The sequence below is a fragment of the Monodelphis domestica genome, chromosome 3 (genome assembly GCF_027887165.1).
Source record: "Monodelphis domestica isolate mMonDom1 chromosome 3, mMonDom1.pri, whole genome shotgun sequence".
NCBI lineage: Eukaryota > Metazoa > Chordata > Mammalia > Didelphimorphia > Didelphidae > Monodelphis > Monodelphis domestica.
Genome location: NC_077229.1, coordinates 67,841,368 through 67,854,944, shown reverse-complemented (window position 1 = coordinate 67,854,944; position 13,577 = coordinate 67,841,368). Strand labels below are relative to the sequence as shown.

General features: G+C 37.5%; 1 pseudogene; it reads left to right on the top strand.

The window, feature by feature from the left end:
• The first annotated feature begins 7,272 nt into the window (after window positions 1-7,272).
• LOC130457908 (cathepsin B-like) lies at window positions 7,273-8,441 on the top strand (annotated as a pseudogene).
• The last annotated feature ends 5,136 nt before the right edge of the window (window positions 8,442-13,577 follow it).

The following is a 13,577-nucleotide window of genomic DNA, read 5'->3' as shown; positions in this document are numbered from 1 at the left end:
TGAGGAATATCTCTTGGAAATGGTGACCCTGGGTGATGTGCTGGTTGTAAATCTTGAAATCTCTCAGACTTGTGAATGTTAAAAATTTCCCCATCAGGGAATTCTTAATTGGAACAAATTCCCTACTGAGAAACATTCTCCATTTTGACGTGAGAACTCGCCAGGATCAGAAATGGGAGGACTTCTACTCCAACTGTATTTAAGGCTGCTTTAGGGGAGAAAACTCCTTGCTATGGGAGGACCCCTATTCTACCCATACTTAAGACTGCTTTAGGAGAGAAAACTCCTTGCTAAACAATGAAAGTACTTGGACCCATGCTTATAATAATGCAAGGAGTTCTTTGAGCCAGGCCTGTTTTTAGAATTGATACAATGGGATGCTAGGTACCTAAAAGGGTTGGGCAAGTTTTCTCTTGATGAGATTAGTTGACTCAGCTGTGTTTTCTCTGGTTCAGACTTACTGAGGAGATTGGTCAACTTAGCAGGAATTTAGATGGGCAGTCCTTTGGAAAGCATCTACAGTGATTGGTAGATGTAGGGACTTAGGGGAGGTGACATGGGAGAAAAACCCCTATATAAGAAAAAGCAGAATCTCTTGAGGATATATCATTTTGGAGAAATCCTTTTGGAGGATCTCTGATGAGGATCGCTTGGGAAGAATCTCTTGAGAGAGGCTCTGGAGAAGGGAAGCTCTTGGAGGACCATCTCTAAGGAGATCTGGCTGGAGCTCCTCTTAGGGGACTCTGTCCCTCTGGAGGCTCTGGAGAGAGGCCCTTTGGAATTCTCTCTGGTGAAGTCAGCTGAGATGGAGCTGGCCTGGTGTCACTAGAATCCTTGCTTAGACAGACCTTGTGGTGAGTGTTAAAGGACTGACTGACTGATCTTTCTCTCTTAAGACTCAGGTCTAGGCCATGTTGGCTTAAGGCCCTTCATACTTATTTCCTTTTTCTCTCTTTCTTTGATTACTCATTGTATTATTAATTAAAATCTCTGTAAACCCAGTTGACTCGGGTATTTGAATAAATTGGGAATATATTCCCTGGTGACCACCTTATAGTTGATTTAAAACAGGACACTGTAGGAAAACATATTTTGAGCAGTCATAATGTTTTTCCTTGTCTCTCCACATTTTAAATGCCACAGTTTAAGGCTACAACTTATTTTAAATCTCACATGGTATAAGTAAGTTAGGGGAAGGTTTCCCATATTGAGTGATAAGAGGGTTACCCCAGAATTAATAAACACAGTCTTTTAGAATTGTAAGCCTCTCCTCAGTTCATGACTCAGTGGGTAGTCCTGATCAGAATTTTTTTTTTGCAATGGCTGTTCACTAACCTCTGTGAATTAGCTTCCTCAAAGATCCTTGAATAAATCCCTTTCTTCCAATTTGACTGTGGCTTAAATTGGTTTAATAAATACAAGATATCTGGAAGTGGGCAGTTCAGGTGGAGATTAGTGGTGTCCCTATATCTAAAGCCTAAGTGTTCCTTCTTTCTGGATACCTTGGGCAAACCAGAAATTCACCTCCCCTTCCCAGTGTCTCCTTAAGATAAACTTCATCTTGGGATGAAGGCAAGATAAGGCAGGTGCTATTAGACTGTGGGGTACTGTTGAGTCTGAGGCCTCTACAGGTCCAATGGGATCTGAATCTCTCTTCCGCTGTCAGGCAGGTATAAATTTCTTCTTGAGAAGTCCCAAAGCTGATACTCCTGGCTATCTTTTAGCTGGCTGTTGGCTGATCACCAGCAAGGCAAGAAAACCTCTTCTCACCTCAAGATCAAGTCTCAAAACCCACCTTTTTTCACTGGCATTCTTCCCCATCCCTGTTCTACAGCCATGTTACTCTGCTTCCAACAGTCTTTACCCATCAATCATGTCCTCTTCAACATTCCATTTCTCATCCTCTTTGCACATTAGTCTTACAGTCTTAAATTCTTCCCTTCTTCATAGATCTGGAAGATAAACTATTCTATGTTCCCCAAATTTAGTTATGGTATCACTCATTATATATAAATCACATACACATTTTGATCTTATCTTGCTATAGGGTGTAAGATATTGGTCAATACCTAGTTCCTGCCATAAACTTTAATTTATAACAATCATTTTTACTTATAAGTAGAAAATTTTTTTCAATTTTTCATATTAATTTTATTTTAAAAATATTTCTCTGTTTATGTATTTCATTTTCTTTCCTTCCCCTCTTCCTTCCCCCATCCCAAATCTAATAAGCACTTCCACTGGGTTATATAGATGTTATCACTGATACCACTTCCATATTATTCATTTTTGGAATAGAATACTCTTTTAAAATACAAACCTCCAATTGTATATCTATATAAACAAATGATTGTCATTTGTTTTTCTTCTGGGTTTCTACTCCCACAGTTCTTTCTCTCGATGTAGAGGGGAATTGGGATTGTCTTGTAATAGCAAAGTCCATTATATTGGATTGTTTCACAATGTTTCATTTTCTGTGTATAATGTTCTTTTGGTTCTGTTCACTTCACTCTGCATCAGTTCCTGGAGTTCTTCTACAGTTCCTGGAGTTCTTCTTTGATATAGAATTCCTTTGGTTCATCATTCCTTACAGTCCAGTGTAGTATTCTATCACCATCATAAACCACAATTTGTTCAGCAATTCCCCAATTGCAGGTCACGTTACCCCTCCATTTTACAATTATTTGCCACCACAAAGAGCACAACTATGAATACTTTTGCACAAATATTTTTCATTATTATCTCTTTAGGGTACGATTCTAGTAGTGGTATTGCTGGATCACAGGGTATGCATTTTTTTGAAGCTCTTTGGGCATAGTTCCAAATTGTCTTCTAGAATGATTTGATCAATTCACAACTCTACCAGTAGTGCATTAATTTCCCAATTTTGCCCCATCCCCTCCAACATTTATTATTTTCCTTTACTGTTATATTTGCCAATCTGTTAGGTATGATGTGGTACCTCATTTTTGATTTGCATTTCTCTAATTATGTGGGATTTTAAACACTATTCCGTGTATTTATTGATAGTTTTGACTTTTTTTTTTATCTTAAATCTATCTGCGTCACTTGACCATTTGTCAATTGGGGAATGACTTGTTTTTTTTTTCTTTTTTTACAATTGACTTAGCTCCTCATAACATTAAGAAATTAGGCCTTTGTCAGAGAATTTTGTTGTAAAATTTCCCCCAAATTTATAGCTTCCCTTCCAATTTTGGTTGGATTGATTTTATTTGTACTTTTAAATTTAAAGTAATCAAGATTATTCATTCTATATTTTGCCATGTTCTCTATCTTTTGCTTGGTCTTAAATTCAATTTCCCACAGATCTAACAGATATACTATTCTGTGTTCACCTAATTTACTTATAATTTCCTTCTTTATGGAAATTATCCTGGTATAGGGTATGAGATATTCATCTCACACTAATCTGTCTCATACTGTTTTCCAATTTCCCCAGCACTTTTAACAAATAGTGTATTATTGTCTCAAAAGCTGGGATCATTGGGTTCATCAAAAACAATCTTCCTGAGGCCATTTACCCCAAGACTATGCCATTGATCCCCCTTCTATCTCTTAAGCAGTATGTAATAATTAAAATAGTGGAAGACTTAAATTGTGGCAGATAAAAAAGTGTTTGGCTTAAATTGTGACCACAGAAATTATGGTTTCAAGAGTGTCTTGTTTTTAAATCAAATATAAGGTGGTCGCCAGGGAAAAATTCCCAATTATTAAATATACCCAAGTCAGCTGGGTTCTATAGAGATTTTAATTCATACAAATGAGGAATTAAAGAAAGGGGGAGAGAGAGAAAAAAGAAATAATGGGAAAAGATAGGTCAGCCCAGGCCAGCCCAGGCCCAAGCCCTAAGAGAGAGATCAGTCAGTCTTTTATCCACTCACCACAAGATTTGTCCATCCAAAGATTCTAGTGTTCAGAGAGACACCAGTTCAGTTTTGGCCAGCTGCCATCTCCAGAGAGAGAATCTCTGAGACTCTGAGACTCACCCAAGACTAAGAGAATTTTCTCTTATGTCACCTCCCCTAAGTTCTCACATCTACCAATCACAGTAGACATTTTCCAAAGGATAGACAATTCTTAATTCACACCTAAGAAGGTTTGAACTTTTGATTAAGTTCACACCTGAAAAACCTCCGAGTAAGTTTCTCACCTCTTTGCTCCTTGTAAATTCACAAGTTGCCTGACCTTTATAGGTACTTAGCACCCTTTTGTATTAGATCTAAAAATAGGCACAGATTAAGAACTTTTGCTTTACTATAAGTATGGGTTTAAGTATTTTTCATTTTTCAGCAAGGAGTTTCTTCCCCTAAAGCAGGCTTAAGTAGGGGTGGAGTAGAGGTTTCACATTCCTGATCTAAGTTCCTTCATTATTTAAAATGAGGAATGGTCTTAACCAAACCTTATGAAGTAGGGTCTGAGAATTTTTAAGGTTCACAAGTACTATACTTGATGATCACCACTTTATAATACAGTTTAAGATCTGATACTGCTAGGACTCCATCCTTCACATTTTTTTCATTCATTCCCTTAATATTGTTGATCTTTTGTTTTTACAAATGAACTTCGTTATCATTTTTTCTAATATTATATATTTTTTGATAGATTGATAGCTATGGCACTGAATAAGTAAATTAGTTTTGATGGAATAGTCGTTTTATTATATTATCTTATCCTACCCTTGAACAATTAATATTTTTGCAATTGTTTAGATCTAGTTTTAATTGTATATAAAGTGTCTTTTAGTTGTTTTTGTTTAATTCTTGAGTTTGTCTTGGCATATAGATTCCCAAATATTTTACATTATCTAGAGTGATTTTTAATAGAATTTCTCTTTCTAATTCTTGCTGATGAATTTTTTTGGATATAAAAAGAAATGATGATGATTCATGTGCTTTATTTTGTTTCCTGAAACTTTGCTAAAATTATCATTTCCACCAGGTTTTTAATTGATTTTCTTGGGTTCTCTAAGTATACCATCATATCATTTGCAAAGAGTGATAGTTTAGTTTTATCACAGCCTACAACTTTTGATTTCTTTTTTTCTCCTCTAATTGATGCAGTTAGCACTTTCTAGTATGGTATTAAATAATGGTAGTAATGATGGGCATCCTTGCTTCACTCCTAAATTTATTGGGAAGGCTCATAACTTATCCCAATTTCAGATGATACCTGTTGGTGGTTAGAAACAAATACTGTTTATTATTTTGAGGAAAGCCCCTTCTCTTCCTTTATGTCCTACTGGCTTTTTTAGTAGTAATAGGTATTGTATTTTGTCAAAGACTTTTCTGAATGGATTGGGATACTGATGTGATTTTGTGTGCTGTGTTTTAACATAAGTGCTTTGAGTTCATGTGGACAAAAAATTCTGAGTAGGCATCCTAGCACCAGGTCTGTATCTTTGGTAATTAGCATTGCTGTCTCTTCCACACCCCAACTCATGGCTGAGCACCTGCAGCTATGGGATCTACTTGGCCAGAATAATAAACTACAGGTCAGTGATGTTGTCCCAAACACTGTGTCAAAACACCTGAAGCTACCCTTATGTTCATACACAGAGTAATTAGGTTTTGCATACTGATACCCACTATAATACCCAGTGTTAAACCCATTTTAAAAATCAAAGTCTCCATAACCATTGAACCCATCAAATCTGTTGCCTTGCTTTCTCACATTATAATTTCTTGAATTGTCTAAAAACCTATCCCCTAAAATGACTGAGTTTCATTAAGTGACCAGGTTTATTACAAAATAGCAGTGAGGGGTTTGTCTACATTCTCTAGAATTTATAATATGCTATTCTAGGTGCTCTGTAATACTCTTAAGTGCAGCCACTGCTCAATCTTGCACTTCATTAGTTTTTAATTTAAGTATCAGATCTTTGATTTCTTTTGCTAAATTATCTAGGATATTATTCTTTATCTCAGCTTGTCTATCTTTGTTATCCTGAAAAATGTCAGAAGCTACACACCTAAGTTTATCCAGTCCCATCTCATCCCAATTTGGACAGTTGCTTATATGGTTTACATCTTTATCCAATTCATTTCTCAGCAGAATCTATCACCCTGTTCAGGAAAGTAGATGGGGTCTTTCATATGTCTTGTCTCAATCTTTCAAACTTTGACCACAACTCTGGTCTCTTTGAATTATCCTTCATCGTCTGGATAATGGCCTCTCTAGCAGTAATTAAATTTTTGTAACCCACAAAAGAATTATCTTCCCAATGGGGGTCCTGGGAAAACCAGTCAGCTAAACTAGGATTCCTATGTATATTCCCAATGATTTTCTGTTTTTCCCTTTTTGATAACAATTCATCCATTAACATGTCAAAGTCCAGATAGGTTGGATCTTTACTTTCTTCTTAAATTGTTTTACCATGGCCATTGGTTTTTCATCATAGCTTGGGTTAGGGTTATTGATGATATGATGATTTAAAAGACTCTAAATATGCTTGGGTAAATCTCTTGTGAACTCTTATATTGAGGATCCCAATCTCTGCGGTTATCATTGGCACCTCCCTGAGTGGAAACATAAGGGCAGGATTGTTTTCTAATGCTTGAGTTTCTTGTCCCATTTGGTTACCTCAATTTCTGTCTAATTCCATTGCCCCTGTGTCTTAGCCAACTAGTTATATTACATTTTAATTCTTTTCGTCTTGGTCTCCAGATAATTAACCCTCGGTTTAAGCCCACTGTTTTCTAATTTTGTCTCATTCATGACTTTTCAATAGTTACAGATGGATAAGAGAACTTTCAGCATCATAACCATGGATACTAGCATTAATATTCCAAAGGGTAGATAGGATATAACCTAAAGGACCATAAGAGTCAAAACTGTCATCAAAAATCCATATGCCAACATCCCTTGGATATATAGAGGGATGGTAGGCTTAAGAAGAGTCCAGGAATAAATCCAATGTTAAAACAATTCAGCCACGTGTTGCTTAATGAGGCTGCCCTGCAAACTGCTTCATTTAACACAGTTGCTGGCTGGCTGACTTTTGCCTTTTGGTGCCACCTAAGGTTCAGTTCACTGAAACTGCAGGTACCAGACAAACAGCTTCAATCTTTCTCCTTCTCCAAAACTGTTATCCAGAAAAGCAGATCTACAAGCTTCTTCTTAGATAGGACTCCTTTTTATGAGGAAAGTAGAAACCCTCTTCAAATGGGTTTCAGAGGTCTCTTCCAGTGAGGTGCGGTGGTGTGGTCTAGTTGTTTTCTGAGAGCTTCTGAGCAGCATTGGAAGGAAGGGTAAATTAGGAGTCCGTTCCTCAAAATGTGGTGGTTCTTGGCCACCCTGTGTTGCCTGGTCGTACTGACCAGTGCCAAGAGCAGATTATCCTTTCCTCCTCTATCAGATGAAATGGTCAACCACATCAACAAGCTCAACACTGCATGGCAGGCTGCGCACAACTTCCTTAATGCAGACATGAGCTACATAAAGAAACTCTGTGGTACCTTCATGGGTGGAGCCAAGCTACTACCTTAGAGAATGATAATGGCTGATAATATGAAGCTACCAGAAAACTTTGATGCCTGGGAACAATGGCCAAACTGCCCTACTATCAAGGAAATAAGAGACCAGGGTTCCTGTGGATCTTGCTGGGCATTTGGAGCTGTGGAAGCTATTTCTGACAGGATCTGTGTACACAGTAATGGAAATGCTAATGTAGAAGTGTCTGCTGAGGATCTGCTTAGCTGCTGTGGATCTGAATGTGGGGATGGCTGTAATGGCGGTTTTCCTGTTGGAGCTTGGAACTTCTGGACTAAGAAAGGCCTTGTATCTGGTGGTCTCTATGATTCCCATGTGGGCTGCTGACCTTATTCCATCCCTCCATGTGAGCACCATGTGAATGGCTCCCATTCTGCCTGTACTGGAGAAGAGGGTGACACCCCCAGGTGCAGGAAGAAGTGTGAAGAGGGCTATTCTACTCAGTACAAGGATGACAAAAAATACAGATCAACCTCCTATAGGGTACCTTCAAGTGAGCAGGAGATCATGGCTGAGATCTACAAGAATGGCCCTGTGGAGGGAGCTTTTAGTGTGTATGAAGACTTCCTACACTACAAGTCTGGAGTATACCAGCACGTTGCTGGAGAGATGCTTGGAGGTCACGCCATTCAAATCCTGGCTGGGGTGTGGAAAATGGAATCCGTTACTGGCTGGCTGCCAACTCCTGGAATATTGACTGGGGTGTTAATGGCTTCCTTAAATTCCTCCGTGGAAAGAATCACTGTGGGATAGAATCTGAAATTGTGGCTGGAATTCCCAGAACGGATCAATATTGAAAGAAGATGTAACCTGCTGCTATTTGTCTAACTATCAATAGCCCTTTGTGACTTTTAATCTTTCAAAAAAGAAAAAAAATCTTGGGAATGGGAAGAAGGTGAATGTGGGCAAATGAATACTTTTAAAAGACTTAAGTTTGGAGAGATGCTCTTTTATTTATCTTTTGTTTAAAAAGGAAGTTTAAGGAGAGGATTTAGATAAATCATTGGGCTTTGAAAATTTGGTTGAGCTGAATTCTTGTGGGGTCAGCCAGCTCCATTGATAATAACATAGATGAATATTTCTTGATCTGACTCCAATTAATAATGCATGCCATTTCAGTTTAAGTAACTCTGTGAATAGCACATAGCACTGCTGGTAAACAGGCTGTGTAATACATTTGAGACCCAGGATGCTTTCTTTTAAAAAGGCCTTTTTTCCAGGGGTGTCTCCCAATTCCTGTTATCTTGACTCCTACAATTCCCTTCAACATTCATCTTTTAGGAACCTGAAGTCCAGGAACTAACAATGATTGAAGGAGTGGGGGGAGGAGTGTTTTCTCCCACAGGAATAGGGATGGGTTTTTTGTTTTGTTTTTTTAATATTTTGACTTAGGAAGGAGGCAAAGAAATTCTCAGAAATTGACTTGGCTCCCACTTGTTAGGGGTAGAGGGAGGTAGAGTTGTGGGATGGGCCACAAAATGTTAGAATCCTATTTTGTCCCAGTTCTCACTGGTAAAAATCCTATACTATGCTTACTTCTCCTTAGTGCCACTCCACTTTTAGTGCCAGTTAGCCTGAAGCTATTAAAGCTTTGCAGTATTGCACATGCCCTTGGGTCTTTTCTGTGGTGATAAAAAAAATAGATTTCTCTATTTTTGTTTAATGTACCTTGATTGATCATACAAAAGAGTAGCCAGGATCCCTTTTACTCAATAGAAACCTGTGCCTGTGGTTTTAAAAGAAAAGCAGTAATCCCTCTTCTGATGTTCTTGGGGCACAGTCGAGAAGGAGCAGGATTATGGTTCTGTCCACAGGAGAAACAAGATTTTGTTGTTCTTGGGAAATCACTGCTTTACCCTATCATGCAATTTAATCTCAGTGTTGATTTTAGTGACTAAATGGAATCCAGGACCCTTGTGCCAATAAAAGATTTCTCCTAAAAAAGCCAAAAAAAAAAAAAAGAAGTCTCTTCCCTTTCACCAGCCGAGGGTAAAGTCAGAGAGGCCTGTCTCCAACAGCAGTCAAAGAAAGCAAGCTCAGTAACTGAAACCCAGTGAGTGAGTGACCCAGTCAGAGACCCAGTGAGAGGACATCACCAACTGACAGAACTTTTCTTGTGTTCTTTCTTGTAAATTCTGGTCTCACAAACTGCTTGTCCCCTCAGAGATCTCTTTATCAAATATCTTATTTAATCAACATGTTCATCAATATTCTGTTTTCCTTAGTATATTTGTATTAATTAGTTCATCCCATTCACATTCAGCATCCTAATTACTGTATTTCCCACCATCTTATTATTCCCTTTAGATGCTGCTCTATTCCCTTTCACTCTGATCCTCTGCTTTATGTTATATAGTTCTCACATTCTCAATCCCTTCCCTTTCCTCTCAGTGTAATCATCTCTTTCACCCCCTAATTTTTTGTACATTTCCTATCATACATACATATCATTTCATATCACATTTACATATCATGATATCATCATAATCAGTTTGCTTCCTCATCCTCTTTTTGTTTTCTTTCTCTTTTTATTTAGTCAATTTAGAAATTATTCCTTGGTTACAAGAATCATATTCTTTCCCTCAATCTCCTTCCCCCGCCCTTCCCTTAGCCGACGTGCAATTACACTGGTTATTACATGTGTCCTTGATCAAAACCTATTTCCATGTTGTTGATGTTTGCACTAGAATGTTCACTCAGAGTCTACATCCCCAGTCATATCCCCTTGACCCATGTATCAAGGAGTTGTTTTTCTTCTGTGTTTCTACTCCCACAGTTTTCCCTCTGGATGTGGATAGTGTTCTTTCTCATAGATCCCTCTAAGTTGTTCAGGATCACTGCCTTGCCACTAATGGAGAAGTCCATTACATTCACACAGTGGATCAGTCTCTGTGTACAATGTTCTCCTGGTTTTGCTCCTCTTACTCTGCTTCAATTCCTGGAAGTTGTTCCAGTTCACATGGAATCCCTCCAGTTTATTATTCCTTTTAGCACAATAGTATTCCATCACCAACATATACCACAATTTGTTCAGCCATTCCCCAATTGAAGGGCATCCCCTCATTTCCCAATTTTTTGCCACCAGAAAGAGCGCAGCTATGAATATTTTTGTACAAGTCTTTTTCCTCATTATCTCTTTGGGGTACAAACCCAGCAGTGCTATGGCTGGATCAAAGGGCAGACAGTCTTTTAGCACCCTTTGGGCATAGTTCCAGATTGCCCTCCAGAATGGTTGGATCAATTCACAACTCCACCAGCAGTGCATTAATATCCCAATTTTGTCTGCAGTTATTTTAAATGGAAGTGCTCTATCTCTACCTGTAGGATTTTGTCAATAAAATATAGAAATGCTGATAACTTAGGGTTTTTAATATCTTGCAACTTTGATAAAGCTTTTATTTTAACTAGTTTTTTAATGGAATCTTTAGGGCTCTCAAAGTATACCATCATATTGTCTGCATGGTATGATAGTTTTCTTTCCTTGTTGCCTATTCTTATTATTTTAATTTTAAAAAATCTTACTGATATAATATTTCTAACACAATATTGAATAATAGTGATGATAATGTACATTCTTGCTTCACCTTTTATATTTTTAGAAGTTTTCTAGCATAAGTTCTCCATAGCATAAGGTCTCTAGCATAAGAACATAAGTTCTCCAAAATTACAAGATCCAAATTGTCTCCCTCCCTCCCTAGCTACCCCATTCCTGAGATGGTAAAGCAATCTGATCTCCACATTAGTCACTCTTGTGAGAAGATACTATATAAAATTAAAACACAAATAAAATACAGTGATGAAGAGTACAATTGATCTGCATTCAGACTCCAGTGGATTCTCTCAAAGTGGCTAGTATTCTTTTTTTTTTTAAACCCTTACCTTCCATCTTGGAGTCAATACAGTGTATTGGAATCTTTAGGGCTCTCGAAGTATACCATCATGTTGTCTGCATGGTGTGATAGTTTTGTTTCCTCGTTGCCTATTCTTATTCATTTAATTTAAAAAATCACTGATATAATATTTCTAACACAATATTGAATAATAGTGATGATAATGGACATTCTTGCTTCAACTTTTATATTTTTAGGAAGGTCAATACTGTGTATTGGCTGCTCCAAGGCAGAAGAGTGGTAAGGGGGGTAGGCAATGGGGGTCAAGTGACTTGCCCAGGGTTACATAGCTGGCAAGTGTTTTGAGGCCAGATTTGAACATAGGACCTCCCATCTCTAGGCTTGGCTCTCAATCCACTGAGTTCTCCAGCTGCCCCCAGGGAGGTGGATAGTATTCTTATAGAAAGTCGGTGCATCTTTCTTTCTCTCACTTTTTTTTATAACATTCCAACAAAAATAATCATACTTGTGGCTCGTCTATGTAGAATCCTTCTAAGTGTCCTAATAAAGATAAAATTCTTAGGAGTAACATGTGTCATCTTTCCATATAGGAATATAAACAGTTTAACCATATTCAGTCCCTTATGATTTCTGTCATGCTTACCTTTTCATGCCTTGAAACGTCTCTATTTCATTAAATAGTCTTTTAAGCCTCCTTTTTCCCCCAAAAAGGTGGTACTCAATTTTTCTGTATAAGTCACTCTTGATTGTAATCCTAGCTCCTTTGCCTTCCAGAATGTCATTTCAAGCTCTCTTCTTTTATTATATGGCAGCTGCTAAATCTTGTGTGATCTTGGCTATGGCTCCAGAATATTGAATTAGTTTCTTTCTGGCTGCTTACTAAATTTTTCCTTGATCCCTGGGAATTCTGGAATTTGGTTTAATATCCTCAGGAATTTTCATTTCAGGATCTACTTTAAGACATGATGGGTAGATTTTTTCAATTTCTATTTTACCCTTTTGATTCTAAGATCTCAGGGTAGTTGTCTTTGAAAAAAAATTTGAAATATGATATTTAGGCTCTTTTTATGTCATGGCTTTCATTTCAGTTCATCCAAAAATTCCAAGATTATGTCTCCTCAGATCTTTTTTCAGGATCAGTTGTTTTTCCACTGACATATTCCAAATTTTATTTTTCCCCTTTCAATTTTGTTTTATTTTTTATTGATATCTCATAGAATCATCAGCTTCCATTTGCTCAATTCTAATTTTTAAGAAATTATTTTCTTCAGTGAGGTTTTGCATATCCTATTCCAGTTTGTCAATACTGTGTTTTAAGTAGTTTTTTCTTCAATAAATTCTGATGACTTTTTTTTTTACTATTTGGCAGATTCTGGTTTTTAATATATTCTTCTCTTCAATATTTTTTGTGTCTCTCTTACCAAATTGTTAATTTTCTTTTCTTACTTTACCTGTGTCACTCTTTTTTTTTTTTGCCCAAAATTTTCTTCTACATTTATCTTTCTCTTTTTTGGGGGGGGTTTGACTAGTTTACATTTTTCTTTGAGACTTTGCTTGTATCTATTTTCACATTGCTGAATTCTTCAGTTTATAGCTTGATCTTCCCTGTTATCGGAGTAGCTTTTTATGACCAAGTTCTTTTGTTGTTAATTCATTTTTGCAGCCTATTTTTCGACTTTAAATTTTATGGTAAAGTTGGGTTCTTCTCACCTGTAGGTGGGGGAGGCAGCATCCCAAACTTCAGGGTTTTTTGTGCTACTATTTTCAGAAGCAGTCTTGTGGTCCATAAGTTTTGGGAGCTTCCCAGGTGGGGTGGTCTTTCATCAGTCATCGCTCACTTGGTATATGCTATGGTTTTTACCTAGGAATAGCTCTATTCTCCTGTAGCCACAAGCATTAGAATTCTTTTTGCCCTAGAATAGGGCCCCTGCTCCCCTTCAGCTTTAGCTCCTTCTTTAATCCTTCTCTCTTTTTTCTTGTCCCCACCTGTTTCCTGCTTGAGTTTAATTTACTTCTATACGAAGCTCTGGATGTGTGTGTGTGCTTGACACTTCTTTTTCTGGGTCAGACCAGAGGCTTTCCCCACTTTTTTATGCTTTTTGTATCTCTTCTTCTCCTGTATCCTAGCTATGAGAAACAGCAGGTTCTTCCCCATTTCTTCTCTATGGCAATCCTTCATTCTGCTTTTTCTTTCCTCTTAAAACCAATCAAACACAA